The 12256-nt window shown below is 44.6% G+C and overlaps 1 long non-coding RNA gene across 1 annotated transcript; it reads left to right on the top strand.

The window, feature by feature from the left end:
• The first annotated feature begins 301 nt into the window (after nt 1-301).
• On the top strand, nt 302-10441 carry LOC136317529 (uncharacterized). Its single transcript, XR_010727888.1, has 3 exons — nt 302-480; nt 6078-6151; nt 10093-10441. It is a non-coding gene; the product is annotated as an uncharacterized lncRNA (long non-coding RNA).
• Nucleotides 10442-12256: the final 1815 nt, after the last annotated feature.

Genomic DNA, 12256 nt, shown 5'->3' with positions numbered 1-12256 from the left:
TTTTACTTGCCCGCTGGGTGCAAGGTAGGATTAAAGATAATAGCCCATCAGTTCTTGGCTCCGTTGTTTCTTTACCGACTATCCGAATCCAATGTGAACCTGCATGGGCCAGGCTGCTGTGATAGTGGCCCTGCCTACTGGCTTTACATTTGGTGTAGTCTGTGGCAGGATTCGATACAGATCGGTATGGAGCCACTACCATCTTTGAGTGGTGAAGTAGAGGACTGGCTGCTGTTAGGGTTCCCCATGGCTGTCCTTTTGGGGACCATAGGCTGGCTGACTTTTACAGCCATGTATGAGGAAACTGAGAGCTCTGTGGAAGAGGCTGCCCGGGACCTGCAAACTGAGGAGTGGAAGGAGCTGGAGCAAATGCAGGAGAAACAGATGCTGACCCTGGAGCTGGAGGAAGTGCTGGAGGAGGCCAACCAGGTTTGCAAGATTCACCTGGAAATGGAGCAGCTGCTGAAGGAGGATTCACAGGTTTGTGAGTTGCAGATTGCCCTGGATGTTGTGGAGAGCCAGCAGCGGCAGGAGGCCAGGGCTGAGGCTGAGGCCAGGGCTGGAGCTTCAAGGTCTGTGGAGCAGAAGGTGACAGCAGCCTGGGACTCGAGCCCGGCAGCAGCTCAGGACTCGAGCCTGGCAGTGGGAGCTGGTGTTTTCAGTTCCTCTTTGGAGGATGAGGAGAATTGGGCTGGAGTTGCAATTTGCAGTCTCCATAAGATGAGAGCTCAGCTGGAAGCAGCACCTACTACGGCCCTGGTAGGTCTGCAGTTTTGGGACATAGGGCTGGACATGCTCACTGGAGCAGAGATGGAAATTGTAAGGTCGGTGGATAATGGAGGATGGTCATATGGGGAACTCAGATCCACGAACTTTAGCTAGAACCACCCACAATCAAGCGCGCAAAAGGAAGCTTCCCAGGAACCATTTGGAAGAAGTGATCATCTGCCAGTCAGTAAAATTTTACCACGTCATAGTAGCTCCACTTCCCTAGAGGGACCCTTTAAATATCTCCCACGTGGTTTAATCCGTGCAACTTCCCTGGCCTCCATCTTACTTTGGGGTCAGGGAACCTTGCCGGGTGGCATGCGCTGTACTCAATAAAGCCTTTTGTTATTCCATACTTGGTGGCTTTGTTCTTGGTGGGGAAAAATACCTTACATTTTGGGTTTCGGCCCCAAAATGTAAGGTATTTTTCCCCGCCGAGAAGGAAGGAGGAGGTCTCGGAGCCACAAAGTGTGGAACAGCCACCAGTTTTTGGCTCCATTGTTTCTTTACCGACTGTCCAAATCCAATGTGAACCTGCATGGGCCAGGCTGCTGTGATGGTAGCCATGGCTACTGGCTTTACAAGGGGATTCACAGAAACATTAAGACTTTCAAGGTGCCTGACCAGGCGATGGCACAGTGGATAGAGTGTCAAACTGGGATGCGGAGGACCCAGGTTCGAGACCCCAAGGTCACCAGTTTGAGCGTGGGCTCATCTGGTTTGAGCAAAGCTCACCAGCTTGGACCCAAGGTTGCTGGCTTCAGCAAGGGTTCACTTGTTCTGCTGTATCCCCACAGTCAAGGCACATATGAGAAAGCAATCAATGAACAACTAAAAAGTCGCAATGAAAAACTGATGATTGATGCTTCTCATCTCTCTTCATTCTTGTCTGTCTGTCCTTATCTATCCCTCTCTCTGACTCTCTCTCTCTGTCTCTGTTAAAAAAAAAAAGACTTCCAAGGTAACACAATCAAAGGTTTACAAATCTTTCAGGGTTTAACTCCCTTCACTAGCCTAGAGGTATTTTACCCTCAAGATTTCAGGAAGAGGGAGGAAATACAATCAATGCAAAGTGGTATGTGAGTTCTGTTTCCTACCGAAAGAGAAGAAGTTTCTAGGTTAACCTTTATTTTAGATTTAAAACTGAACGACCTATTCTTTTTTTTTACAGTGACAGAGAGAGAGTCAGAGAGAGGGATAGATAGGGACAGACATACAGGAACAGAGAGAAATGAGAAGCATCAATCATCAGTTTTTTGTTGCGACACCTTAGTTGTTCATTGATTGCTTTCTCATATGTGCCTTGACCGTGGGCCTCCAGCAGACTGAGTAACACCTCACTCAAGCCAGTAACCTTGGTTCCAAGCTGGTGAGTTTTTGCTCAAACCAGATGAACCTGCACTCAAGCTGGCGACCTAGGGGTCTTGATCCTGGGTCTTCCACATCCCAGTTTGATGCTCTATCCACTGTGCAACCCCCGGTCAAGCATGACCAATTGTTTTTTCAAGCCAGAAACTTCTACATTCTTCTCTCTCCCATCCCTAAAGGAGGGATGGGACAGGAAAGCCTGGCCTTTCCTCCCAGAATATCAATATCAATTTTCAGGTTTTTGGTACCTTACAACACAAGTCCATTGCAAGAATCACAGGCAGTTTATTACTCATAGTTCCTATTGCATGCCTGGGTACAGTTTAATGAGACCCCATCAGCGTGCTCCCCTAGGCTATCCTTTGTTTGAATGACCAGCTTGGAGACAGTCCACCTTTAACGTTGGAGTCTGGGCGACTAACTGCAGCTGGAACCCCTTGGTTTTAGTACTGTTTCTGGCATACACCTTATAACAGATGTTAATCTCCAGGATTATTACATCAAACCACTTTTGGGAATTTTCTTGCAGGGAGCTCTTTTTTATGTGACTCTACATAATTGTCACATCAAGCCTTTTTAGGAAGTTTCTTGCAGAGTGCTCTTTTTATCTAAATATAATTTCACACATACACTAACTGGGCCATGTGCAAAGGGCATAGTCTAGCCTATCATATCCCTATACACTAGATTAGCTCCCACCCAGAGGGTGTAGTTTATTCACTTGCCTTAGTTACTTTTAATATTATATACTAACATTTCTATATATCTTCTATAGTTTCTATATTTCTATATATTTAATTACTATAACATTATATTACTGTAACATTCTACCCCTTGATTCTGGTGAGCTATAAGTTTTCTGGCTTCTGGTGCCTGTCCAGTAATGCTTGTTTGTTCATGTTGGCAAGAAAGTAAATATTGTTGGGGAAAGTGAGGGAAGAGAGTTGGACACTGTATTTTATGAAGCTCTGAATGCCTGCTCCAGGGAGAAGCCTCAAGGTTCCATTTAGTCTAATCTGATAGAAGCCTCCAGTATTCATAGACTTGATGGCACATTAGAGGAATCCATTGTGTCCTGAGAAGTCCATTGTCCCCTCAACCCTCTAGCTCAGGTTTGGGAGGAGTTTCCCCAAGACACTACAAGTCAGGTGTTTTGGAGACGCAAGAGGGAAATGGTTCCATTGTAGGTTCCATTCTTCCACCATGTGAGGCAGAAATGGGTGGCAAACTTTGAGGTGCAGAATTAGATTGTTGTTAATAAAAAGGTAGTCTTTTCTAGGTGAAAAATAAAAACATAGTCCAAAGAGATATCTGGGTTTTTTACTTTTCTTTCTGTGTTTCTGTTGAGAGAAATGCACTAGGCATTTTGCAGGTCTATCACAGCTTTTTCCATTAGATTTTTTTTTATTTTTCTAAATTTTTTTTAGTTTTTATTAATTTTTAGAGAGGAGAGAGTGAGACAGAGAGAGAGAAGGGGGAGGGAGGAGCAGGAAGCATCAACTCCCATATGTGCCTTGACCAGGCAAGCCCAGGGTTTTGAACCGGCAACCTCAGCATTTCAGGTCGATGCTTTATCCACTGTGCCACCACAGGTCAGGCCTCCATTAGATTTTTACATTTTTTATATTGATGAGAGAGAGAGAGAGAGAGAGAGAGAGAGAGAAGGAGAGAGAGAGAGAGAGAGAGAGAGAGAAACATGAAATAATTTCTTGGTAACTTCTCCTGAGTGCTCAGACCCGTGACAAAATCCACAACTTTTGGCACACAGGGAAAACACTCCATGCACTGAGCCATCTGGTCAGGGTATTATTGTTTTTTTTTTTTTATTTTATTTTTTTGTATTTTTCCAAAGCTGGAAATGGGGATAGACAGTCAGACAGACTCCCGCATGCACCTGACCATTATCCACCCGGCACACCCACCAGGGGGTGATGCTCTTCCCACCAGGGGGCGATGCTTTGCCCCTCTGGGGGTCACTCTGTCGTGACCAGAGCCACTGTAGCACCTGGGGCAGAGGCCAAGGAGCCATCCCCAGCGCTCGGGCCATCCTTGCTCCAATGGAGCCTCGCTGCGGGAGGGGAAGAGAGAGACAGGAAGGAGAAGGGGAGGGGTGGAGAAGCAGATGGGTGCTTCTCCTGTGTGCCCTGGCCGGGAATCAAACCCGGGACTTCTGCACGCCAGGCCAACGCTCTACCACTGAGCCAACCGGCCAGGGCTATTATTGTTTTTTTTTAAAATTATTATCTTTCAATTAATAGAATTATTTTAGATTTCCAATTACAATGTATGTTACAGGTTATTTAAAATTGTATTTTATAAGTGTAAGTAAAAGGACTTTCTGGTTTATCTGTTACTAATTATTTCAAGGTCAACTGTCATGAGAGGAGGAAACAGGTTATATAATTTAAAATCTTTGAAGTTTGTTGTCACTTGCTTTATAGTGCAATATGGTCCCTTTTAAATGTGTCCTCAGTCTGTGTCTCTCCTGTTACATGGTGTGCATCTTGGGAACAACACCGTGTTGGCAGTCAGGAGAAACAGCAGTGGCTGCAGTGCATTGTCTTTCAGTGGTTGTATTGCAGGAATCAAAGGAGGACAAAAACAACCAGACATTTGATGAAGGAAGAAAGATTTATTTAGCTGGTGGAGCAGCATGATCCCCAAAGAGGCAAACAGATACGTGCTCTCAAAAGTTAGATTTCTTACATCTTATATAGCTTTTACAGAATACAGGTTTTCATGCAAGGGGATCGTAATCCCTTTGTCTAGAGGTATATGTCACTCTCATGACTCCAGGATGAGAGGGCGAATTTAGGTGGAATTGGAGGATAAGATTTGGAGTTTCTAATTAAGGTATGTAAACATTGTTTTTTAAGAGCTTTTGAGAAAAGAAAAGGGAAGGGGTTTTCAGATAAGTTCTATCTTCTTTGCTCTGTGTAGAAAGTGGCCCCAAAAACCCTTTCAGAGAACTGTAGGACAGTGATGGTTAATCTTTTGAACTTGGTGTGTCAAAATTTGCAAAAAAAAAAAACACCTAGCATAACTCGGGTGGTGTGTCACTTTGAGAAAGACGGCCTAACCAGAAGTCCCAGAACTACACACTCTGTGCTGGACTTCTATTGTTTTGGCCTACAGACCTCTGGAACAGAATGTGTACACTACAGCAAATGTTTTATCCTCTCTACTGCACCTGGATGTTCGGGAGCTGAGGATAAAATGTCCTTCTCAGAATTCTACCCCATACCTCTCTGGGCACGTGTCATCGAAAATGGCTATGCATGTCAGTGCTGACACACATCATAGGTTTGCCATCATAGCTATAGAAAGTAGTTAATTTAGAAGTGTCTGACTCAGTTACCACTTCAGGCTCTCTTCCCTTGCATTCTTCTTTTTTCCTCCTCAAGGAAGAGGGGGCCTGCCCTCTTTCCTCAGTTAATCCACTTATCTGCTTATGTTGTTTTCTACCTCTACTGATTATCTTTTTGTGGTAATCTATTGGTCCTGAAAAAGGTATTTTCTACCCATAAATGAGAGAGTTGGATGAAAATCATGGTTATGCCCTGGCCAGGAAGCTTAGTTACTTAGAGCGTCATTCTCATACACTAAAGTCGTAGGCTTAATCCTTAGTCAGGGGACATCTAAGAATTAATGAATGCATGAGAACATTGGTACTGTCATATTTGGAGTTTAGCATTTCTAACAGATGTGAGTGCCATACTATAGTACTCTGAATTTGCCATTTACTAATGATATATCAGGCAGAGTTTATTTTTACAAGGTTAGGTACTTGGTCTTGTTAAAATAAGAAACATGAAAACTGGGAGTTTTTAAGTTTACCTAAACCAAAATGACACCAAATGTTTGGAATGAAGATCTCAAATTCTGCAGACTGATCATGTACCAATTTTTATTTTATCTATTTATTTATAAAATTCATTTAGGAGAGTGCAGAGAAATAGTGAGAGAGATGAGAGGAGGAGCAGAAAACATCAACTTCCATATATGCCTTGATCAGGTAAGTCCAGTCTTTTTATTGTTTATTTTTTTCATGTTAGACTGTGGAGAGAAGAATTTTTTTTTTGTGAGAGAGACAGAGAGAGGGAAAGATAGTGACAGACAGGAAGGCAAAGAGATGAGAAACATCAATTCTTTGTTAGGGCACCTTAGTTGTCCATTGATTGCTCTCTCATATGTGCCTTGACCAGGAGGCTACAGCAGAGCGAATAACCCCTTGCTCAAGCCAGCAACCTTGGGCTTCAAGCCAGTGACCATGGGGTAATGTCTATGATTCCATGCTCAAGCCTGCAACTTCACAATCAAGCTGGTGAGCTTGTGCTCAAGCCAGTGACCTTGGAATTTTGAACCTGGGTCCTTTCCATTTCAGTCAAATGCTCTATACACTGCACCACTGCCTGGTCAGGCATCATTTCCATTTTATAGATTAAAAAACCGGCACAGAGAAGTTAAGAATCTTGCCTTAGGTCACACAGCCGGTGAGGGTAGAGTTGAGATTCAAACCCACTAAGGAATTATCTGGAGTCCATGTGGTGTACACTCTGAGATTCTCACCCTGAAGGGGCAGTGAGGAGAGTGAGGGAGACCAGGTGCCCAGACTGGGCTAGGCACACACACATATTCTCCATGGTTTTCACCACTGAGACTAGAGAGGTTAGAGAAAACCAGAACAGTAACCAAGAGAAGCCAAGGGAGAAGGGTGGTGAGCCAACTAGGAGAGAAATCTTAACTTCCCAGGAGTCAACAAAATCCCTTTCCCTGGTGAGTCTGTCTCAAATCCCTCTCCCTGGGCAGTAACCTAAGTAGATTGACTCCAGACTTCCATGTTTCCAGGGGTTGAGTTTCTGTGCCTGACACTGTGAGTTCTCAGTGGCACTCTGGGAACTCTTGCTTCCAGTAATGAGGAGGGCAGAATTGAGGTATGTGGGCATCATAGTTTTATGGAAATAAGATTTATTAGAACACGAGGCCAAGAGATCATGGAGGATACTGGTGTTGACATTCCCATAGCACTTGAGGAACACATCGAGCTCATCTTTTGTCATGAAAGTGGAGAACTTGTTTAACTAGTTACTTCGGTACTAATTACAATCTCAGGGATATAAAGGGTCAGTAGACTTTCTCTGAAGTCCCCTCAGAGCTGGGATATGACCTTTTTAACAGCTATGGCTGTGGAGATACAACTTAATGCTAATAACTCACTCACCCGCCTTGTAAACAGAGGGCTTCTTCCTTGAGTGTGTCCTTTGGTGTCTGAGGAGAACTGATTTTTGTGTAAATCCTTACTCACACTCCTTGCAAATATAGGGCTTCTCCCCTGAGTGAGTCCTCAGGTATATAAGGAGATCCAACTTCCATGTAAACCATCGCTCACACTCTCTGCACACATAGGGCTTCTTTTCTGAGTGTTTTCTGGGGTGTGTGAGGAGAGATGATGTTGGGCAGATAAAGTGTATTATGCTCATTTTGTTAAAGATGATGCTGCCCACGTGGAGGCTGTTGCCCAGGTGATATTAATGTGTGTCTCTGTGGGCTGTGGACAGGCAGGATCCTTGTAGCCTGGGGTTTGGTTTTAGGATTAAGCCTTTCCCACCCGTTTTTTTTTTTGTTGTTTGGGTTTTTTTTTTTTTTTTTTTCATTTTTCCGAAGCTGGAAATGGGAAGGCAGTCAGACAGACTCCCGCATGCGCTCGACTGGGATCCACCCAGCATGCCCACCAGGGGGCAATGCTCTGCCCCTCTGGGGCATTGCTCTGTTGCAACCAGAGCCATTCTAGCACCTGAGGCAGAGGCCACAGAGCCATCTTCAGTGCTCAGGCCATCTTTGCTCCAATGGGCTGCAGGAGGGGAAGAGAGAGACAGAGAGGAAGGAGAGGGGGAGGGGTGGAGAAGCAGACGGGCGCTTCTCCTGTGTGCCCTGGCCGGGAATCAAACCCGGGATTCCTGCACGCCAGGCTGATGCTCTACCACTGAGCCAACCGGCCAGGGCCTTTCCCACCCATTTTGATGTGGGGTGGTACAATCCCATCATGCCCCAGATAAGTGACTTTGTATTAGAAACTTCCCTATTTTGTATATTGGATTAAAGGTTATGAATCTACACTATAAAATGGGGGCAGAACAGAAGCTTGCTCTTTTGGTTCCTGAGATTAGCATTAGAGAGCAGAGGGCAGAAAAAGGCCACGTGGAAGAGGCCAGGAGAAGCAGCCAAGATGGCGAAGTGTTGAGTGAGAGGCCAGTTTGTGCAGAGTTTGTGCAGGGAGTAGGAAGGAGATGGGGAACAGAGGTGAATAAGTCTGGTGAGCTAGAAACCTTTGATTCTAGGAAACTCGGATAAGTCAGTAGCTTTGTGAGCACTGAATGTGAGTGGGTTTTGGAGCCCAGTATGTGTTTTTACTTGCCTGCTGGGTGCAAGCTAGGATTAAAAATGATGGCCCACCAGTTTTTGGCTCCATTGTTTCTTTACCGACTGTCCAAATCCAATGCAAACCTGCATGAGCCAGGCTGCTGTGATGGTGGCCCTGGCTACTGGCTTTACAGATGATTTCAGTGAAAAGCCTTGCTCATACTCCTGGAAAACATAGGGCTTCTCTGCAGTGTGTCCTCTGGTGTCTGAGGAGATGTGACTTTTGTGTAAAGCCTCATTCACACTCCCTGCAAACATAGGGTTTTTCACCTGAGTGTGTCCTCTGGTGTATTAGGAGATCTGACTTTTGTGTAAAGCCTCGCTCACAATCCCTGCAAACATAGGGCTTCTCCCCTGAGTGTGTTCTCTGGTGTCTGAGAAGATGTGACTTCTGTTGAAAATCTTCACTTACACTTTCTGCAAAAATAGGGCTTCTCCCCTGAGTGTGTTCTCTGATGTCTGAGGCAATCTGACTTCTTTTAAAGCCTTGCTCACACTCCCTGAAAACATAGGGATTCTCCCAAGTGTGTCTTCTAAAGTCTTAGGAGATGTGACCAATCATCAAAGCCTTGCACACACTCTCCATACTTGACAGCTACAGTTCTTGACATTACTACTCTCATAGACAGTTCTTCTATGTCCATTGAATTTAATTTCTGGCCTCTGCTGGGTGCTTCCTGCATAATTCTCTCTTGCTCACTAGAGCTTCCCATGTGTCCTTTGATAGATTTGAAAAAGGCCCTTGAAATCTTCCTTGGACTGGTCCTTTTAAGCAAATGTTTGGACTTTCCTTTGTCCTTTTGACCTTCAGCTTTGTCATCCCAGCTGTGTGTATCAGTATGTTGCTGCTGCTGATTTGGATCCTCTGGGGAGGGAACCTCAGATTGGAGGTGTTTTTTTGTAGATGTTCCTAAGAGAATGTGAGAGGGGTGATTGCATACTACATGTTGGCTGAGGAATTTCTCGTTGGAGAAGGCCAGAGAGTTGGAGGAAGATGGGTGTATTTGTGGCTGAAAGAGAAAATATTGGTAAGGCAGATGTTGACAAGGCTGCTTGGGTCATGTTTTGCCTGCTGTTAAGACCAGTCCCTTGAATTATTCTTCTGGGATTGACATTGTAATCTGCTGCCCACAAAGTGCTTCTTTACAATCTGTTTCTTCTTTTCATTTTTATGTACTATATCATTTTTAAAAATTTAGAAAGCCCATACCAAGGGTCCTTTCTACACATTGCCAGATGAGGGACTATCCAGTAGCATCAGGGGCTGTTTCACCCCTTGTATGGGTAGGACAATGCTGACCTTTTCTGTATATATGTAGCTTTAACACAGTTGTTTAGAACGACCACTGGCCCCAACTAGGAATTGCTTCCCTCATAGTTTTTCACAGATGATAAACTGAAAATATGTCCTTCCTCAAACCTCACATCAAATATTCATACTTGATTTTATTCAGTGTCAGCCCATTTCATATACAATAAGCCCTGTTTCAAAATATTTCCCCAACCATACTTTTTAAAAATTGATTGATTTTAGAGAGACAAAGAGAGGAGGAGAAAGAAGAGAAAGAGGAGAAGGAGAAAAAAGAAGAAGAAAGAGAAAGAGAGAGAGAGGCATTTATTCATTGTTCTATCTAGACATGCAGTCATTGGTCATTTCTCATATGTGCCCTGACCCGGGCTGAACCTTGGTATTACTGGATGATGCTCTAACCAACTGAGCTAACCAGTCAGGGCTCCCAACCATACATGCCTGATTCCTATCCCTCTCCAGCTAATGAACCATCCTCTCTCACCTGGAGATGAAGTATTCTGTGAGTGAATTCCCCACTGAAGTGTATTCTCCAAAAATCAACAATGCAAATCTTAGAGAATAAGCCACCCTACAGCCAAGAAAAGCACCACTGTCTCACCTCACTCAGGAAGGTTTCCAGTGTCTCAGCTTGGATCACAGCACTGCATTTCCAGGCTGCTGGGAATCTACTCAACCTCTGTTCTTACCCTGTATGCTAGACAGGGTGGCCATGAGAAAACAGACCCTGGCCTGTTTTCCCAATGGGTAGAGTGTTGGCTTCGTCATGTGGATACCTCTGGTTTGATCCCTGGTCAGGGCACACATGAGAAGCAACTATCTCTCTTCTCCTCCCCCTCCCCTTCTCTCTCTCTTTCCCTCTCACAACCAGGGGCTCCAGTGGTTCGAGCATCAGCTCAATAACTCAGTTGGTTCAAGTGTTGACCTCAGGCACTGAGGCACTGTGGCATTGGGCGACATTGAATCCCAGATGTCAGGTGAAGAGCTGGACATGGATCTGAGAGGTAGTAGGATCTCATCACCAGTAGGCTTCTTTTCTTTCACCTGCCTCAATCACAGATATGTGAACTGTTCCTGGGATGATGAAGAGTAGAACCTGGTGGCCTTTCAGTATTGCAGGCAGATTTTCTACCAAACCTGCAGGTCATCAGGCCAGACTCTGTGCTGCTGGTTTGGTACAGTGACAAATGTGGCCATAAACTGGACAGCAAGTGGAAGAGAGATCTCGAAGCAGCTAGAGGTGAGCACAACCATTCTTCAGAATGAAAAGAGAAGAGAAAACTCACCTTAGAAATGTTCGTGGTAGCTCGGCTAGTCTGAGTGTGGACCTCAGACTGGAATTTCTGGGTGGATCCTGGTTGGGGCACATGAAGGAATCTATCTATCTCCCCTCTTCTCACTTAAAAAAAATTAAATCAAAAGTAAGAAATATAAAGTTTTTTCTAAGAATCAGAGGCATATGAAATGAATCCTTAATTTCTGAACCATCTGATTTGAAATCTTACTGACTTTACAGTATACCATGAACATTTCTAAATATTTTTTTATTTATTTATTTTTAGAGAGGGAAGGGAGAGAAAGAGAGAGAGAGAGAGAGAGAGAGAGAGAGAAGGGGGAGGAGCAGGAAGCACCAATTCTCATATGTGCCTTGACCAGGCAAGCCCAAGGTTTCGAACCGGCAACCTCAGTGTTCCAGGTCGATGCTTTATCCCACTGTGCCACCACAGGTCAGGCCTACCATGAACATTTCTAAGGTGAGTTTTCTCTTCTCTTTCCATTCTGAAGAATGGTTGTGCTCACCTCTAGCTGCTTCGAGATCTCTCTTCCACTTGCTGCCCAGTTTATGGCCACATTTGTCACTGTACCAAACCAGCAGCACAGAGTCTGGCCTGATGACCTGCAGGTTTGGTAGAAAATCTGCCTGCAATACTGAAAGGCCACCAGGTTCTACTCTTCATCATCCCAGGAACAGTTCACATATCTGTGATTGAGGCAGGTGAAAGAAAAGAAGCCTACTGGTGATGAGATCCTACTACCTCTCAGATCCATGTCCAGCTCTTCACCTGACATTTGGGATTCAATGTCGCCCAATGCCACAGTGCTCCTAGAGAACCTTCTTGTTCAATGTTTGAGCCTGTCACAATGTCATGACTTCCTATCTCCAGGTCCTACTTACAGTGCTCATCCTGGCTAATATTATTTTCCAAAGCGAAGTCCAGATGTAACAACCACCCTGATTGGCCATAAAACCCAGTGACCTCTAGCTTTTCCAAACTAACTCAGGTCCTGTTTATATCACAGAATTTGATACTTGATGTTGGACTTGTGTTTAGATTAGTTCACATCATTCAATACTCAGCCCAAGTCCATCTTTTCTTGAGAGGCCTTTCT

This window comes from Saccopteryx bilineata, chromosome X, assembly GCF_036850765.1.
Source record: "Saccopteryx bilineata isolate mSacBil1 chromosome X, mSacBil1_pri_phased_curated, whole genome shotgun sequence".
In the NCBI taxonomy this organism is placed as follows: domain Eukaryota; kingdom Metazoa; phylum Chordata; class Mammalia; order Chiroptera; family Emballonuridae; genus Saccopteryx; species Saccopteryx bilineata.
The sequence above is the reverse complement of the archived record's forward strand: the minus strand, read 5'-3'. Positions and strand labels throughout refer to the sequence as shown.